General features: G+C 42.5%; 1 long non-coding RNA gene across 2 annotated transcripts in view; it reads right to left on the minus strand.

Annotated features, from left to right (window-relative positions):
• LOC122558663 overlaps positions 1-9,458 on the minus strand; it is a 25,815-nt gene extending 16,357 nt beyond the window's left edge. Inside the window, exon 1 of one of the 2 annotated variants that reach the window (XR_006314212.1) lies at positions 9,390-9,458. This is a non-coding gene — a long non-coding RNA (uncharacterized LOC122558663). Of the gene's footprint in view, positions 1-8,377; positions 8,480-9,389 lie in introns of those variants that run through there. The other variant, XR_006314213.1, reaches the window with a different exon arrangement.
• Between the last annotated feature and the right edge of the window lie 8,056 nt (positions 9,459-17,514).

Here is a 17,514-nt window from a genome sequence, read left to right on the forward strand (position 1 = left end):
AGTGGTGGGGGCATGGAATGCGCTGCCTGTGGGAGTGGCAGAGTCAGAATCATTGGCGAACTTTAAGTGGCAATTGGATAGGTACATGGATGGGTGCTTAAGCTAGGACAAATATTCGGCACAACATCGTGGGCCGAAGGGCCTGTTCTGTGCTGTATTGTTCTATGTTCTATGTTCTAACCACTGAGCCACCATGCCATCCAATCCACCTAACACTCAGATATTTCCTTTAACATGGCTATGGAGAAAACCAAGCACGTACATTAATGTGTTTTAGGATTTTGTGCATCACATGTCCTCTCCTGTCTTTATCTATTCCTCTTTAGCGGTGGAAAAATGATGGAATAAACACTTCACTGGACTGTGACTAAATTACAATATAAACTTACTAAGAGTAAATGAATAAGTGATCTTAGTGCCAATAACATACAGCAGATATTACAGTCTTTATATGTTTAACTACTCCCCTTGGAGTTGGTCAAGAAAAAGTAACTAATTGATGATCTAAATGGTAATATAAATAAGTGACTGTTCTTCCTCTAACCATCCATGAAGTCCAAGTTCTAAGCATCAAAGGAACTTATAATAATGGGAATGTAGGTGTGGATTTTGCTGGAAAAGGATTGATAGTAGGTTCCCCTACACCCAAATGACCGCACAAGCTCAAAGTGCCGGTTCACGATCATCTTAGAGTCATAGAGATGTACAGCATGGAAACAGACCTCCTTTTTAAATTTCTGCCTAACTCTCTGTAATCTCCCTTCAGAATCTCCACCTTTTCCCTTCCGATGTCGTTGGTTCCAATGTGGACAATGACCTCCTGCTGGCCCCTCTCCCCTGTGAGAACATTCTGCACTGTCTCTGAGACATCCTTGATCCCGGCACCAGGGAAACAACACACCATTCTTCTTCAGGGAAATTAGATATGGCAATGCCTGGATCAAATGGATTTAAAAGAAGGATTGAATATTTACAGGGTTAAAACCAATCATCCATAGTAGGTTTGGATAGAGATTCATCAAGAAACCAGAGGTACAGGGTTAAACTGTGAATCTTCCAGTTCAACATCCTGCAGATTACTCATGACCAGGGATTGAATTGGACTCACCATGTAAACACAATGGCTACAAGAGCAGGGCAGAGGCAGGGAATACTGCTTGAGTAACTCCCCTCCTGACTCCCCAAAGCCTGCCCACCATCTACAAGGCTCAAGTCAGGAGTGTGATGGAAAACTCCCCACTTGCCTGGATGGGTGCAGCTGCAGCAAAACTCAAGAATTCACACCATGGAATGCAAGCAACCTACATAGAGTCATAGAGATATACAGCATGGAAACAGACCCTTCGGACCAACTCTTCCATGCCGACCAGATATCCCAACCCAATTTAGTCCCACCTGCCAGCACCCGGCCCATATCCTACCAAACCCCTCCTATTCATATACCCATCCAAATGCCTTTTAAATGTTGAAATTGTACCAGCCTCCACCACTTCCTCGAGCAGCTCATTCCATACACGTTCCACCCTCTGTGTGAAAAAGTTGCCCCTTAAGTCTCTTTTATATCTTTTCCCTCTCACCCTAAACCTATGCCCTCTAGTTCTGGACTCCCCAACCCCAGCTGTCCATCACGTGAGGAATAACAGTGTGTATCATCTACAAGATGCACTGCAGAAATTCTCCAAGGCAACTTAGACAGCACATTCCAAACCCATGACCACTACCAGGCAGATACATGGGATCACCACCACCTGCTAGATCCTCACTAAGCTGTAGACCATCCTGACCTGGAACTATATCACTATTCCTTTAGTGTCACTGGGTCAAAATCCTGAAACTACTCCCCCAAAGGCATTGTTGGTCTACCTACAGTACATCGTCTTCAGCAGGCAGCTCACCACCACCCTAGGGACAACTAGGGATGGGAAATAAATGCTGGCCCAATTAATGGCACCCATATCACATGAATAAATGTTTCAAAATGCCACTTTGTTAACGTTTTAGTGAATCTCATGCCAGCTTACAGCAAATTATCAAGTGTCCCTTGTGGACATCAAATCCCAATGCCTGAGCTTCTTTTGAATTCAGATGGAAGCAACTAGGTAATTTTCCTTTGTATGTGGCTGGCTTTAAATTATACACCTACCAGGACAGAAATTCTGACATTTCAGTAGGAACAATAAAACAAAGATCTACTTTTGTCATAATTGTTTAGATTCCAGCTGATACTGCCATTCCCAAGTTACATTACTTCAATTAAACTGAAAACCCACTGGGACCTATTATTTTACTTTTAAAACTATCTATTGCGAAAGTAACGAGCAGTGTGATATCACAGCAATTAACTTTGAAAGCATATTGGAAGAGTAGGGAGGCATGTAGAGGCAATGCCACAGTCAGATCAATGAGAATGGTGGAGGTGACTTGAGGGCTGAATGATCTATGCATGCTCCTTTGTAACTTAGCGTGGCAGACTCATGATGCACTGTCATTGCATAGTGGCTAAAGGTGGCCTGGTGTTTTATGCTAACTAATGATACAACTTCAGCCTGAATTCAATGGAATCTGCCTGAGTGCTTGAGACAGATTCATTTAAAATATAGAATGTAGAATCTCTACAGTGTGGAAACAGGCCCTTCATCCCAACAAGTCCACACCGACCTTCTGAAGAGCAACCCACCCAGACCCATTCCGCTACCCTACTTCTCCTTTCCACCAATCTGCTCCACCGTCCTCTCCGACCTATCACCATTATCCCACATTGCATACTCAGCTACTCTTCCCCCACTCCCATTTATCTCACCACCCCCTCCGCTAACAACCACATTCCTGCTGAAGGGCTTTTGCCTGAAACATCAGCTCTCCTGCTCCTGGATGCTGCCTGACCTGCTGTGCTTTTCCAGCACCACACTCTCTACTCTACATTTCCCCTGACTAATGCACCTAATATACATACCCCTGAAAGCTATGGGCAATTTAGTATGACCAATTGACCTAACCTGCACATCTTTGGACTGTGGGAGGAAACTGGAGCACCCAGAGGAAATTCACGCAGACACAGGGAGAATGTGCAAACTCCACACAGGCAGTCACCCAAGGTTGGAATCGAACCCAGGTCCCTGAATCTGTGAGGCAGCAGTACTAACCACTGAGCCACAGATAAGTTATAGGTCAAGTTGTACAACCTATTCCTCCAAGTAAACTGACCCTATTTCATGACTAGTGGGAATGGGCTGTATTGAGAAATGTACCAGCAAAACCATCTCTACTTGCTAGTGACAGGGTTGTAGGGTTTGAGCTATAGAGAGAGGCTGAATAGAATGGGTCTATTTTCCCTGGAGTGTCAGAGGCTGAAGGAGGACCTTATAGAGGTTTACAAAATCATGAGGAGCATGGATAAGGTAAATACACAGGGTCTTTTCCATGGGGTGGGCGAATCCAAAACTAAAAGGCATAGGTTTAGAGTGAGAAGGGAAAGATTTACAAGGGACCTAAGGGGCAACCTTTACATGCAGAAAGTAGTGCATGTATGGGGTGAGTTGCCACAGGAAGTGGTGGAGGCTGGTATAATAACAACATTTAAAAGGCATCTGGATGGGTATATGAATAGGAAGCGTTTAGAGTGATATGGGCCAAGTGCAGGCAAATGCACTTGATTAGGACACGTTATCTGGTCAGCATGGATGAGTCAGACTGAAGGGTCATTATGACTCTATAACCACCATCCCACTGTAACTCACCATCACCTTGGTCCCTGCAATCGCAGCCAAGAGCTGGTTCAGGCAGGCAACGGAGGGCTATCGACCTCAGATTGGTTGCCAGCTCTCAGAGGATGGAATGAAATGCCATTTCATGACTGGGGCTCTAAATACCAGGGCCATATAGGTGCCCAACAGACACACATGTGGTGACTTGCTTTCCCATCAAAGTGACGCAGGTCTCCTGCCAGTTCACCAACCAGCAGGTAGGACCCATGCTGGGAGCAAAGTCAGCAACCCATCACTGCACAGTCTGCAGCCAAAGAGTTCAACCTGGCAGTGTTCCTGTCTCTGGGCCAGAAGGTTAGTTTAAGACCCAGCTCCAGAACTGAACACCACATCCGAAATGTCAAAGCAGTACTGTGGAAGAGTGGGAGGTCACACATTGTTTGCTTTCTGAAGTGACCGTTCAAGGTTTCACGGCACAATTTGTAGAAGAGTCGTGAATTCTGGACACTATTTGTCCCTCAACCAATTTCACTAAAACAGAAAAACTAGCCATTGCTTGCATTGTTGTTTGTGGGTCATGCTTTGGTGAAATTTGCCAGCCCTATTTCTTACAGGATGAGAATGACTGCACCATTGCCCAATTGATTGGATGACTGGTTTGCAATGCAGAGTGACACCAACAACATGGAATCAATTCCTGGACCAGAAAGTCTCACCTTCCCAACCTCAACTCATACCCAAGACATAGTGACCCTCAGCGTACACCACCTCCAGTAGTTTCCTTCCAATGAAAGAGCAATCCTCCAGGACTATGGCGACTTTTTATTTATAATGACTGCATTTCAAAAGCACTCCATTGGCTGGATCGGGCATTATTGGGTGCCTCGTGAATGAAAGAATTTTTTTCTTCCTTTCTTGTGTTATTATTAATTATCAATGTGATAAAATTGATTTCTGGTGTGACAGCATTGCTTGTTTTCTGAATCTTCATGTATTCAGTAATTAATTCATGGTGTGATATCAATGCGTAAAACATGGCCTAGCCAGCATTGTCCATTTCCCATGAACAAATCATTTTAACTATCACTGTGATATCCATCTCTCTCCAAGTTCTCTTGAAGCTGTCTGAGAGTGTTTTTTCATCGTGTACTCTGTGATTCTCAATCCATGGGACTAGGTTCATATTATTTTAGTTTGAAGTTTTCCAAAATTGTTCTTGTTCAATGTGGAAATGTTATCTATTGACACCCATGTGGAGCACAAATCCTGTAAGGTGGCTGATCTGACTCCAGGGACAAACGTCAGAACCTTCAAGGATAGGGATCATTATGGGAGGCTCAGTCAATAATTTAGCCACTGATGTTTGGAGATACAACATAAGAACATAGAAGAGCATAGCTCAAGAACAGCCCTTCAGCCGGTCATATCAGTGCCAACCATAATGCCATCCTAAACTAATTCTATCTGCCTGCACAAGGTCTGTCTTCCTGCCTGATCGTCTGTAGTAATTTTGGCTTTTGTGATAGTCTAAAATGGGAGATCAGTCACTACACGCATCTCCTAATTTCAATTCCATTTGCATTCAGAGGGTTATAGATAAAACTTAGAATTCACTGATGGTTTTTACTTTGAATACACATTTTCTGAAAGGAAAGGAATTCCACTGCTCAGATGCTTCAACCATTTATGATTGATTTGGTCTCCATTCATACAATCCTTTGTTGATTAGACTTCATGGCTTAGGATGTCTAAGATTCCACTCTTCAAGTATTCACTACAGGAAGTATTGTAAGGAGAATGTTATATTCTTATGTTACATTTTAAAAATTATTTTGTTGCCAGTTATTTCATTTATCAGTTGAAATATTTAGCTATTTAAAGTGCTGTATTTCAACTGTGAGAAAACAGGTACAATATTATGCCTCTTTCTGCTAAAGAAAGCAATACGATGTTAACATTGATTGCTTCACTTGAAGTCATTTCATATAAAGTTGCAGCTTTCAGGGTCACAACCACAACTTCAAGTGGGGACTTCCTGTATTTTCAGACACTCGGGAGTGTCAACAAACACTTTTATTGACACGCTTTTATATATCATTCTGATCTTTCTAGTATAGATTACTTCATCCTGTCCTCGCTCAGTCTCAGCACCATGTGACATGTTACATCATTTTATGCCTTCTCATGATCATTAACAAATGCATTCTGATTATAGTTCAGGGACCATTAGTGACAAATTCTTTGGGCAGAAGCTTCTCAGCCTTGAATTTTATTTTATTCATGCGTGGGATGAGGGTGTCACTGGACAGGCCAGCATTTATTACCTATCCCTAATTGCCCAGAGAGCAGACAAGAGTTAATTATATTGCTGTGGGTCTACAGTCACATGTAGGCCAGAGCAGGTAAGGTTGGCAGTTTCCTGCCCTAATTGACCAGTGACCCAGATGGACTTTTCCAATAATTGACAATGCTCATCGTTAATTCCAGACTTTGATTAAATTCAAATTCGAACCTAAGTCCCCAGAATTTTGCCTGGGTCTCTGGATTAACAGATGAGTGGTAACACTGCTGGACCATAGCTTCCCCACTATGATGTGGGCTTTAGCAAGAAATTTTCGGAATGTTAGGTAAAATGTCAAGTGAGGTCATTCTCAACATCAAGACTGAAAAGTCACATTTTCCAACCAATTCCAAGACATCAAAACTTGGAATTTTCACTAGTGAGTAGTGAGAGGCCTATTAACAAGAATTAGCTCTCATTATCACCTCATTACGACTTAATCCTGACTCGTTAATATGCTATCTCCCACTGACAAGAAACTAAATGCTGAGAATTCCTGACCTGAACATCCAAGTGCAGTACTAGTGACTCCAGCTCACCACTTACTCCTCTTAGACTCCCAGCATCAATGTCTCCGGCATACTCCCTGGGACACACATAACCCATCTCTATGGACATTGGTCTCCAACATGTTTCAGTCTCACCATCATCATGGCACATCTCCAAATCACTTTTAACATGCTTCTGCACTTCAATATTGTACTTTGTAGCAACACCATCGCACAGACACCCACTCACACTGAAGCTGAAACGCGTTCACAAGCACAAGACCTACTTTGTGCTTTCCTTATCCTCGCCCCAAACACACTGTGACCAAATCATGAGTGAGAATGACTGAACCCCACTAAATGCCTGTGATACAATGGCAATGTTTCTCTACCAGGAAAGACACAGTCAAAGTAACATGCCATTAACCCACTGCCTGAACATGGTGTGGGAGCTGCTCACTTCATGATTTTGACTAGGAAACATTATAAAGGGATGTTTTATTCATATATGTTTCTAATGAACCACACCTCTGGAGTAGGTGGGACTTGAACTTGGTCTCCCAGTCCAAGGGTAGGGATATCATCACTGCAGCACAAAGGCTTCAAAATGATGCATAATGTGAAGGAATGGGTGGGTTCTGTACCTTCAATATGTAGTTATGTTTAGACAGAGACTCAAACACATGGAGGATGTTAAACAGAGAACATAGAACTATAGAAATGATACAGCACAGATTTGGCCCATCTTGTCCATGCTGACCCAAAGACATCCTTTCTAATCCCATCTTCATGCACACGATCTATAGCTCTGTAGTTTACAGTACTTAAGGTACTTTTTAAAAAAAGTACCTTACATATCTTACATATATTTAGAAATGTGAAAACTTAATTACACTGACCTGTGGAAAAATGGTGGCTTAGTGGTATTATGGTTGGATTGTTAATCCAAAGACCCAAGGTGAAATGTGACTTCAAATCCCACCATGAAAGATGGTAGAATTTGAATTCAATAAAAATTGAGGATTAAGAGTCCATTGATGACCATAAATCCATTGCTAATGTTGGGAAAAGCCCACATGGTTCACTAATGTCCTTTATCCTTGTCTGGACTACATATGACCCCAGACCCACACTGATGTGTTTGACACTTAACTGCCCTCTGGGATGGGTAACAAGTGCCAGTCTAGCCAGCGACACAGTCATCCTGTGAATGAATTTTTAAAAAGTCTGATGGCAGTGATGTGCTCTTAGATGGCCATCTTCTTTCTTTCCCTCTGATATAACTTAAAGCAATTTGGGGTTCCATAGCTGAGGTAGAGGAAGCCTTCCCTACACTGGAGCCTGTTGGCATTTTGGTCAGGTCAGCCCATGGGCATTTATATTCACAAGGCCGGTGCGGCCTGCCTAGTGGTAGGTACATCCTCCTTGACTTGAACTTCCACAGAGCTAAGAGTGATATACAGGGTGGAGGTGAAAGGCTTGCCACTTCTGGAATATGATGAAAAGAAACTTCTGGGCAGGTGTGTGGTTTGGCACCACCCTGCCTCCTTGTGAGGAAGAGGCACTGGAAGGAGATACAGGACCTCATCCTCCTGTCTCCTTGCCTTTGGTGTTAAGCCCTTCAGGCCTGCTCGACCATTGAATATGATCGTGGCTGATTATCCACTCAGTGCCCTGCTCCCACTTTCACCACATACCCTTTCATCCCTTCAGTCCTAAGAACAATATCTAATTCTTGAAAGCATTCAATATTTTGACCTCAACCACTTTTTGTGGCAGAGAATTCCACAGAGTCACCAAACTCTGGGTGAAAAAAATTCTCATTTCAGTCCTAAATGGCCTACCCCATATCCTTAGACTTTGACTCCTGGTTCTGGACTCCTCAGACATTGGGACCATCCTTCCAAGCAGCTTGTCAATATGTTCCAATGACAAAAACAACTCCCCTCATTTGTCTGATAATCTCCTCATATCTAACAGATGTGCTGAACCAGTCTTTTATAGGTTTGCCTCCTAAAATGCTAAAATGCAGCAGGTGTAACTATCCCATCACAATTGAAGTTGCTGCTTATCTATCATCACGTGTAGTTGGAAGAATGCCAAAATTTCAGTGTCAAATTTGGCTTGAATGCGCTACATCAAAAGTGGTATATCAACACTAATCACTGTTGCTGTAATTATAGGTGATAGAATGGCAATGGATCTACTTTCAGTATTTACATGGTCAGATTTTCATCCTCTTTACCAAGAGACACAAAGCTCAGACTCCATCTGCTAAGATCTGTAAAAAATGCCACAATTGCAAATTATTTTGGGGAAGTTGATGACTCAGACAATACTTATCCCTCAACCCACTTCAATAATGACTTTCTGGTCATTATTGCATTACTGCCTGTGATAGCATGTCATGTACAAACTGGCTGCCACAGTTCTTACATTACAATGGTCACTTCACTTTGAAAATATGTCATTAGCTATAAAGCACTTTGCAATACCATGAGATTGCAAATTCACAATATAATTACAAGCCTCGTTTATTTGGATTGCCACATTTATTTCATTCCAAGCACATAAAATATGACATTAAAAATGGGAGATTGATGAAGGAGAAAGAATAATGTAAAAGGTAGAGTAGGACCCAGTTACACATGCATGCTATTCGGAATGTAGTAAAGTACTTTTCAACAAACAAAAACTAATGTATCATTACAGGTTGCAACATAGAGAGAGAACAGAAGAAGCTAATCTAAGGTTAAAAAAAACATGAGAAACCTCCCACCCCCCAAAGTTCAAAGGTTCAAAATACACATGGAGTGCAGCTTTCAAAAACTGAGAGTTTTTTAAAAAATTACTCACATCACCTATGTTAAAACTGAGAAAAAGCTGGCTTCAGGCCTTAAGCACTCAAATCTGTTCAGTTCCAAATCAAAAAGAGGTCAAAGCTTATCCCCTGCATTGCATAATTAGCATTGCATAAGCGTGATTAACTCTCGTTTCTGGCGAGCAAGATTCCACTCCTCAGTTTTATATTTGAATTGACTTTACATCAAATTGTTGCACATCTTATCTCAGTTGACCATTTGTACCTTCTTTGGGGTTGGGAGACAGCATCTGGCTGAGTGTGTGAGCTGTCTGGAATGGATTGATGGAGTTGCAAGTTGGCAAAGGCCCTTTTGTAATGACTCAAGGAAGGCAAAAAAAAACATCTTCCTATCGCATTACCTTTGTCCACAGGTATTCCTCTGGTCCATGCAAACGTTTTGTGGTTACAAATAAATGTTGGAGAAGTCTGAGCAAGTGACACCTGCTCCAGAATTCCACATAATGCTATGATAAATATGAGATATTACTATGCAATGTCCACCTGAACCAAATACCTGTGCATTTTTGAATAAGCATGGGGCACAACTGTGATCACTTCATAACACATCTCTACAGATTGGCTTTTCCAGGGAAAAAAAACCGGCCTGTGATTGGATTGGATACTTCCTGAAAAAGCAAAGGTAATGTTGCATGATAGCTAACAGATGGTGTATCTTAAAGAAAGACTTTGCATTCACGCACATGTATGTTTATATTGAAAAATTTAATAGATATAATATTCACCATTATGTGCTTGTGGATGCTTTCAGAAGGAGAGTTTCTGTTTACTACAGGAGACAGGTAGGCAGGCAATGTGTGCAATGTTAATGTTCATGGATTGACAGTACCACCATTAAAAATAATGGGGAGCTCCCTTTATTTATAGGTTTCCAGTGAATATATGATAACTAAATGGTCTCCTTAAAACTAAATGATTTCCTTAAAAATCACTGATTCTCAAATATATGTTTTGCTTAGCTGGAGTCTACATAATTCTGCTGGATGACTCTTAATGACTTCATCTCCTGTGCATCGTAGGTCTGCAATCTCTTCAGAAAGAAGTATCTACTCCTATGCTGAAGGCAGAGCCCCTCAGTACAAGGAGGTGAAAGGTGCTGGTGTAGTGGCAAAATCATTAGGTTTAGTAATCCAAGACATCAGGCTAACATTTTGGGGGCAAAGATTCAAATCCCAACATGGCAGATAGTGAAATCTGAATTCAATTTTTAAAATCTGGCCAAATGGTGGACCATGTGACCACCAGTGATTGTCATTTCAAACCTGTTTGACTCATTAATGACAATTAAAGAAGGAAATCCGCTATCCTTACTGGTTTGGCCGACATGTGTCTCCAGACCCGCAGCAATGTGATTGACCCTGAACTGCGCTCTGGGCAATGAGGGATGGGCAATAAATGTTGGCCTGGCCAGTGAGACCCACATCACACATGGGAATTTTAAAGAAAAGTACAATTTATGAAGTTAGCCCCCATTCAGGTTACAATGTTCAGCTTTGGGCAGCACACCTTTGGAAACATGTATTAGCCTTGGAGGGGATCAAGTGCTAATTCAGCAAAGCAGTACTGAGGCTAGAAGGATTAAATTTCAAAGACAGATTCCATAGTTGTCTTCCCTTGGGTACAGATGATTAAGGGATGAACTGATTGAGATGCTTAATAAGTTTTGAGAACTAAATAATAGGTAGGATAAACAGAGAAAGTGTTTCATCTAATACGGGTGTACAGAACCATAGAATCCCTCCTTAATGGAAGCAGATCATTCGGCCTATCAAGACCATACCTGACCCTCCTAAGAGCCATCTCATCCCTTTAATCCTGCATTTCCCATGGCTACTCCACCTAGCCTGCACATTTCTGGACACTGTGCACAATTGCCAATAGCCAATCCACCTAACCTCCACATCTTTGGCTTGTGGGAGGAAACCAGAGCACCTGAAAGAAACTCACAGAGACAAAAGGAGTCTGTGCAAACTCCACACAGATAATCATCTGAGGGTGGAATAGAATACATGGAGCCACCGTATATCCCACACTAGAAGGTAAACATAATAAACATTCTTATACTTGAGCTAGACATCAAGAATTATCAGGAAATGCTCCTCCACAGAGAGAGTAGTGGAAATGTGGAACTCTCTAGAAGCGTGTAGGTAACTTCACTTCCTTGTTGTCCCTTACTTCCACCAATCTGGTCTCACACCTATGATCGATTGCACCTAAATCACTTCTTATCTTCATATTTGCTGTGTTTCTTTTCCAGCAATGCACAAGTTCTGTACACCACATGCATTGAACAGTTCTGAGGAAGGGTCACCAGACCCGAAATGTTAACTTTGATTTCTCTTCGCAGATGCTGCCAGACTTGCTGAGCTTTTCCAGCAACTTCTGTTTTTCTTTCTGATTTACAGCATCCATATGCAGTACTTTCATTTTTATTGATTATATGATCCCTGTCTCTGGGTTTACAAGCACATAGCGGAGGCAGGCAATATTGTGGGATGTGTGAGGTGTGAATCTCAGAAAACATCAGCAGGAGTAGATGAAAGTACAATGAATCTGCATTTGAGCTAAATGAGGATGTAAGACAGAGGAGAAGCATGAGGTATAATCTAGGAAGTTCAGAACAACATTGAACATAGTATTGTTAAAAATAGAGAAAACTAGAAAGGATACAATGAAGAGAGACAATATAGGGATTAGAGGTGAGAGCAGGATTTGTTATCAGATGACAGGTTTTTTTTTTCTTGACTTTGGCATTTTCTAGTGTAATAGATACAGAGTACAAGACAGGATTGGTCTAACCAATAAACCACACAGTGACGTGTGGGCCCAGCTCACTCTGTGGTTTATATTTTCAATGAAGCACCAGGTCCTGTCACGTATCTAGTTCTTAGTTCTTCTTAAACCTGACAAAACCACATTGAAAGAGTTTGCATTTCCGGCAGATGCAGTGACTGCCACCACCAACATCACAGTTGGGTTTTTGGAACAGCTGTTCCTGGAAGTAAACCTTGTTGAAAAACTCCCTCAACAGGACTGTTCCCAACCCCTTACAACCCACTGACCTTAATTCAGTACCCACATGCTCAGTAACCTCTGGGCATCCTTCTCCTATTTGTGTTTTTGACATTGAAACAGGTTGGATGAGCTGACACTTAAAAATAAGACAGGCATTATAAGTTAGCAAGGGTTTCTTCACAACTCTTTCTCAGTTTAAGTGAGTGGTAAGTCTGTCCACTGGCTCAAGTGGAGCAAGAACATGGAGAGAATACTGAATGCGTCAAATGGTCTGTTTCTGAGCTGAATGTAACTGTAAGGCAAAGACAGTCCATTAGCAGAGAATACGAGAATTAGAGAATGGTAATGCGCAGGAAGAGGCCATTCTGTCCATCGTGTATGTGTTGGTCTGTGGAAAAGCAACTCACTTTGTCCCATTACCATTCCTTTACCTTTTTGTCCTACAATTTTCTTTTCTATTCAGGTAACTATTTTTTGAAAAACCATGATCCAAACCTGCTTCCAACACATTACTACCCAATTCTGATTCTGCATTATAACATTTTCCTCCTGTTGCCGTTGATTCTTTTGCTAATCTCCTTGAATCTCCTAGTTTACAATTTCCAACTACAACAGTGTGCTTCTCTCTAGCTACTTTGCCCAGAGCATGATATGATTTTGAAAATCCTATCCTCTTAAACTTTTCTTCCCCAATGAGGATGTCCCCAGGTTCTCCAGTCTATCATGTAACTGTCTCATGGACAAGTCAACCAGAAGCCTCATAGAGCCATACTCATGGCATGACACCTTACAGACAATATCCCAGCATCACAATAATCTTCCTGGATATGTCTTGTCTCACCGGTAAGACAGTCCCAGCAGAGGTAGCACAGAGACAGAACAGGCAACAGTGTTATACAGTTGGGAGGGAGTTGCCCTGGAAGTCCTGAACATTGAGTTCATAAAGTTTCATGGCACCAAGTCAAAAATGGACAAGGAAAACATCTGCTGATTACCATATCTCACTTCCCCTCAGCTAATGGATGAGTGCTCCTCCATGTTGAACAACACTTAGAGGATGCACCAAGGTTGGCAAGAGTGCAGAATGGTCTCTGGGTGAGGATTTCAATGTCTGCCATTAAAAGTGGCTCAGCAGCACCACCACTGATTGAGCTGATCATGTCCTAAAGGACATAGCTACAAGACTGGGTCTGTAGCAGGAGATGAGGGTACCAACAAAAGGGAAGAACATTCTCAGCTTCATCCTCACCAATCTGCCTGCTACAGATACATCTGCCCTAAACAATATTGGTAAGAGTGGGCACCGCACAGCCCTTGTGGAGATGAAGTCATGCCTTCACGTTGAGAATACTTTGCATCATGTGACACTGTAACCATGCTAACTGGGCTTATTTCAAATCCGTTCAGCAAGTGAAGACACAGCATGCATGAGGCACTCTGGATCATCTCTGGCAGCAGCAGAATCATAATCCAATATAATCTGCAACCTCCTAGCCCGGCACATCCATCACTCTATATGAAGCCACGAGAGCAGCCCTGGTTCAATGGAGAATGTAGAATGGCATCCTGGGAACAGCACTTTACATTCCTAAACATCAATCTGGAGAAGCTACCAACAGGACCACTTGTACGCCGAACAGCATAATCAGCAAGTGACAGACAGATCCAAGTAATCCCACAGCTAGCAGAACCAACAGATCTGCAGTCCTGCTACATCCAGTCATGAATGGTGGTGAACACTCAAATAACTCACTAGAGGAGGAGTCTCCACAAACATCATCATCCTCAATGATGGAGGAGGCCCAGCACATCAGTGCAAAAGATAAGGCTGAAGCCTTAACAGCAATCTTCAGCCAGAAGTACCAAGTGGATGATTGATTTTGGTCTCCTCCACTGATCCCCTGCATCATGGGTACCAGTCTTCAACCAATTTGATTCATTCCATGTGATATCAAAAACTGGTTGGAGGCACTGGGTACTTCAAAGGCTATGGGGCCTGACAACAGTCTAATAATAGTGCTGAAGAAATGTACTCCATCATTAACTGCACCCCTAGCCAAGCTGGCATCTACGCTACAATGTAGAACATTGCTCTCTGCACAAAAAGTAGGACAAATCCAACGGAACCAATTACCATACCATCGGTCTACTCCCTCATAAGGTTCTCAACCCCATTCTCCCATTTTCTCCCCCTTTGATACTCAAGAATCCATCTATCTCAGTCTTAAATATACTCAATGACCTGGGCTCCACAGCCTTCTGTGGTAATGAATTCCCTAGATTCACGACTCTCTGACTGAAGCAGTTTCTCCTTATCTCCATTCTAAAAGGTCTTCCCTTTACTCGAAGGCTGTGCCCTCAGGTCCTAGTGTCTCCTACCAATGGAGACACCTTCCCAACACCCACTCTGTCCAGGCCATTCAGTATTCTGTATGTTTTAATTAGATCCCCCTCATCCTTCTAAACTCCATTGCGTATAAACCCAGAATCATCAAAAATTCCTCATATGTTAAACGTCTCATTCCTGGGACCATTCTCGTGAACCTCCTCAGAATACGCTCCAGGGCCAATCCATCCTTCTTGCGATAAGGAGTCCAGAACTGTGCATAGTACTCCAAATGTGGTCTGACCAGATCCTGATAGAGCCTCAGAAGTACATCCCTGCTTTTATATTCAAAAAGCACTTCCTCTAGTAAAATCAATATTTATACCCCATCACATTCATAACCCTCAAGTCATTGGCATTAATAATGAATGCTAACCCTTCAGAATGTTCCTTCCTAATTCAGAAGTGGTACTGAGATCAATTACTTAGACTTTTAAAATCAATTTAGGGATATGGGCATCATTGCTTAGGCCAACCTGTATTGCCCATCATAATTGTCTTTGATAAAGTTTTCGTCAGCTTCCTTTTTGGACCTCTGCAATCCATGTCAGGGAAACTTACACACAGTGCAGTCAGGAAGGGCGTTCCAGGATTTTGACCCAGTTACTGCAAAGGAACAGTGGCACAGTTCAAAGTCAGGATGGTGTGTGACTCGGAGGCTTGATAGTGCTGGATCTTTCTGGGAACATTGGGTGATCCCTTTGATTTCCTCCCCTTTTTCAGACTCTGGGTCTGAATGGACACTGGGCCATTTCAGGGCTCACTTAAAAGTCAACCACATTGGTGTGGGTCTGGAGTCGCATGGTGTAGACACTCCTGATCCATAGCATAGAGTTCTTATTCCTATCCAAAACACGGATGGAGCCTTATGCATTTAATTTGATTTTGAATCGCTGATTCAGTGGTTCTGACATATGCACGTGCAGTTTTACAAATGTGTCTGGACGAACAGCCACATAAACATATTTGGAAGTTGATGCAACGTGACCGCACCACCCCCACTCCTCCAACCATCTTCCTGATAAAAGAGAACAATGCGAGGTCAGCTGTACCCAGGTGAACTCTTCATTGAACACATTCACATTTACTATCATCTCTCTCGACCCAATTGCTAACCTTAAATCAGATAGAAGATACAGCCAAAGAGCAAATGTTGCTGAATTGTCAAAGGGTTCTTATCATTGTGAAGAAAAATACACGTACAATTAACTCAGTTCTCTGAGTCGTGCATCGTTCAGGTTTATGATCTCAAACTGCTGGTTAAAAACAATCTGCCTACGTAGCCATTTTAAAAGGCACTTCCTCTTCAGCATGTCATCAGTAATGGGGTAGGAATTCAATTCAAACCAGAGGACAGCCTACATTGAAGGGTAGAGTAAAGAGGTCAGATTAGCTTTCACCGTTGGATAGATTTTGATACCTGATCAGATTGTGGGGAATTGAAACAACAAATATAACTGTTGCATGTTAATTCCACATTTACCCATTCAAACAACAAACTCACATCCATCCAATAAGATGTTGCATAGCTAATCCAACTTGAGATGGAACTGGGACTGTGCCTCTAGCTTGCTGCTGACTTGACCTATTGTGGGAGTCAAAGTGAACACTGGATGGAATCATTGTCTGATTCTTGGCAGGGCTATCCCTATGGGATTCTAAACCACACTGTTCAGATGATGTGCGTGGGGAGAAGCCAGCACTATGTCAGAAACAGGCTAGCAATTGCAATTTTTTTTTCTGGAATTAGATCATTTCCAGCCCCAGGGTAAACTTTGTCATTGAATTAATGTCTGAGCCGACTCTCAAAACTACAGAGCCAATCAGAGACCTTCCAAATTGAAATCTGCAAAAGGATGCCGTGGCTGGTGGATGAGGGAGAGAGAAGACAAACAGAGCAAGAGAGAGAGAGAGAGAGAGAGAAAAGAGAATATAGGCTTTAGGAGAAGCAATGTTAGGCAGGAAGGACCTGAAACGTTCCCTGGAGAGTTGTCTTCACACATTCCCTCCCAAACCTGGCACTAACCATCTGCTGCACCATCTCTTGCTGTTACATTATGCCTCATAATTAGTGTGCAGTCTGTCTGTGAGAGGCTTGCTCATGATGTCATTACCAACGCATAGCTTGTGACCTGAGGGTATAATGGTCTCAGTTTCCATCCTAACTTTGTAACATCTCACAGCACCAAAGACCAGGGTTCAATTCCTGCCTCAGGTAACTGTCTGTGTGGAGTTTGCACATTCTCCCCGTGTCTGTGTGGGTTTCCTCCCACAGTCCAAAAATGTGCAGGTTAGGTAAATTGGCCATGCTAAGTTGCCCATAGTGTTAGGTGAAGGGGTAAAAATAGGGGAATGGGTCTGGGTGGGTTGCTCTTCAGAGGGTCGGTGTGGACTTGTTGGGCCGAAGGGCCTGTTTCCACACTGTAAGTAATCTAATCTAAAAAAAAAGCAAGTTTGTAACTAATCAACTTTATATTAGCCCAGCCACTAAAGTGGCTGCAACTGTAATACATGTACACACCCAGAGCTGTAATAAACACCTGTTGAATCTTTCACTGCCACATAACCCACATGCTGTGGACCAACTAATGGAGGAGACAAAGTCAACACCCTGGTTGCAGTTCACCAGCCAACTGTGACAACCTGAGGCCTGACTGGAAAATCCCACTTGGCTCCCAACATTTGTTGGCATTAATTTC

Source organism: Chiloscyllium plagiosum, chromosome 17 (genome assembly GCF_004010195.1).
Source record: "Chiloscyllium plagiosum isolate BGI_BamShark_2017 chromosome 17, ASM401019v2, whole genome shotgun sequence".
Lineage (NCBI taxonomy): Eukaryota > Metazoa > Chordata > Chondrichthyes > Orectolobiformes > Hemiscylliidae > Chiloscyllium > Chiloscyllium plagiosum.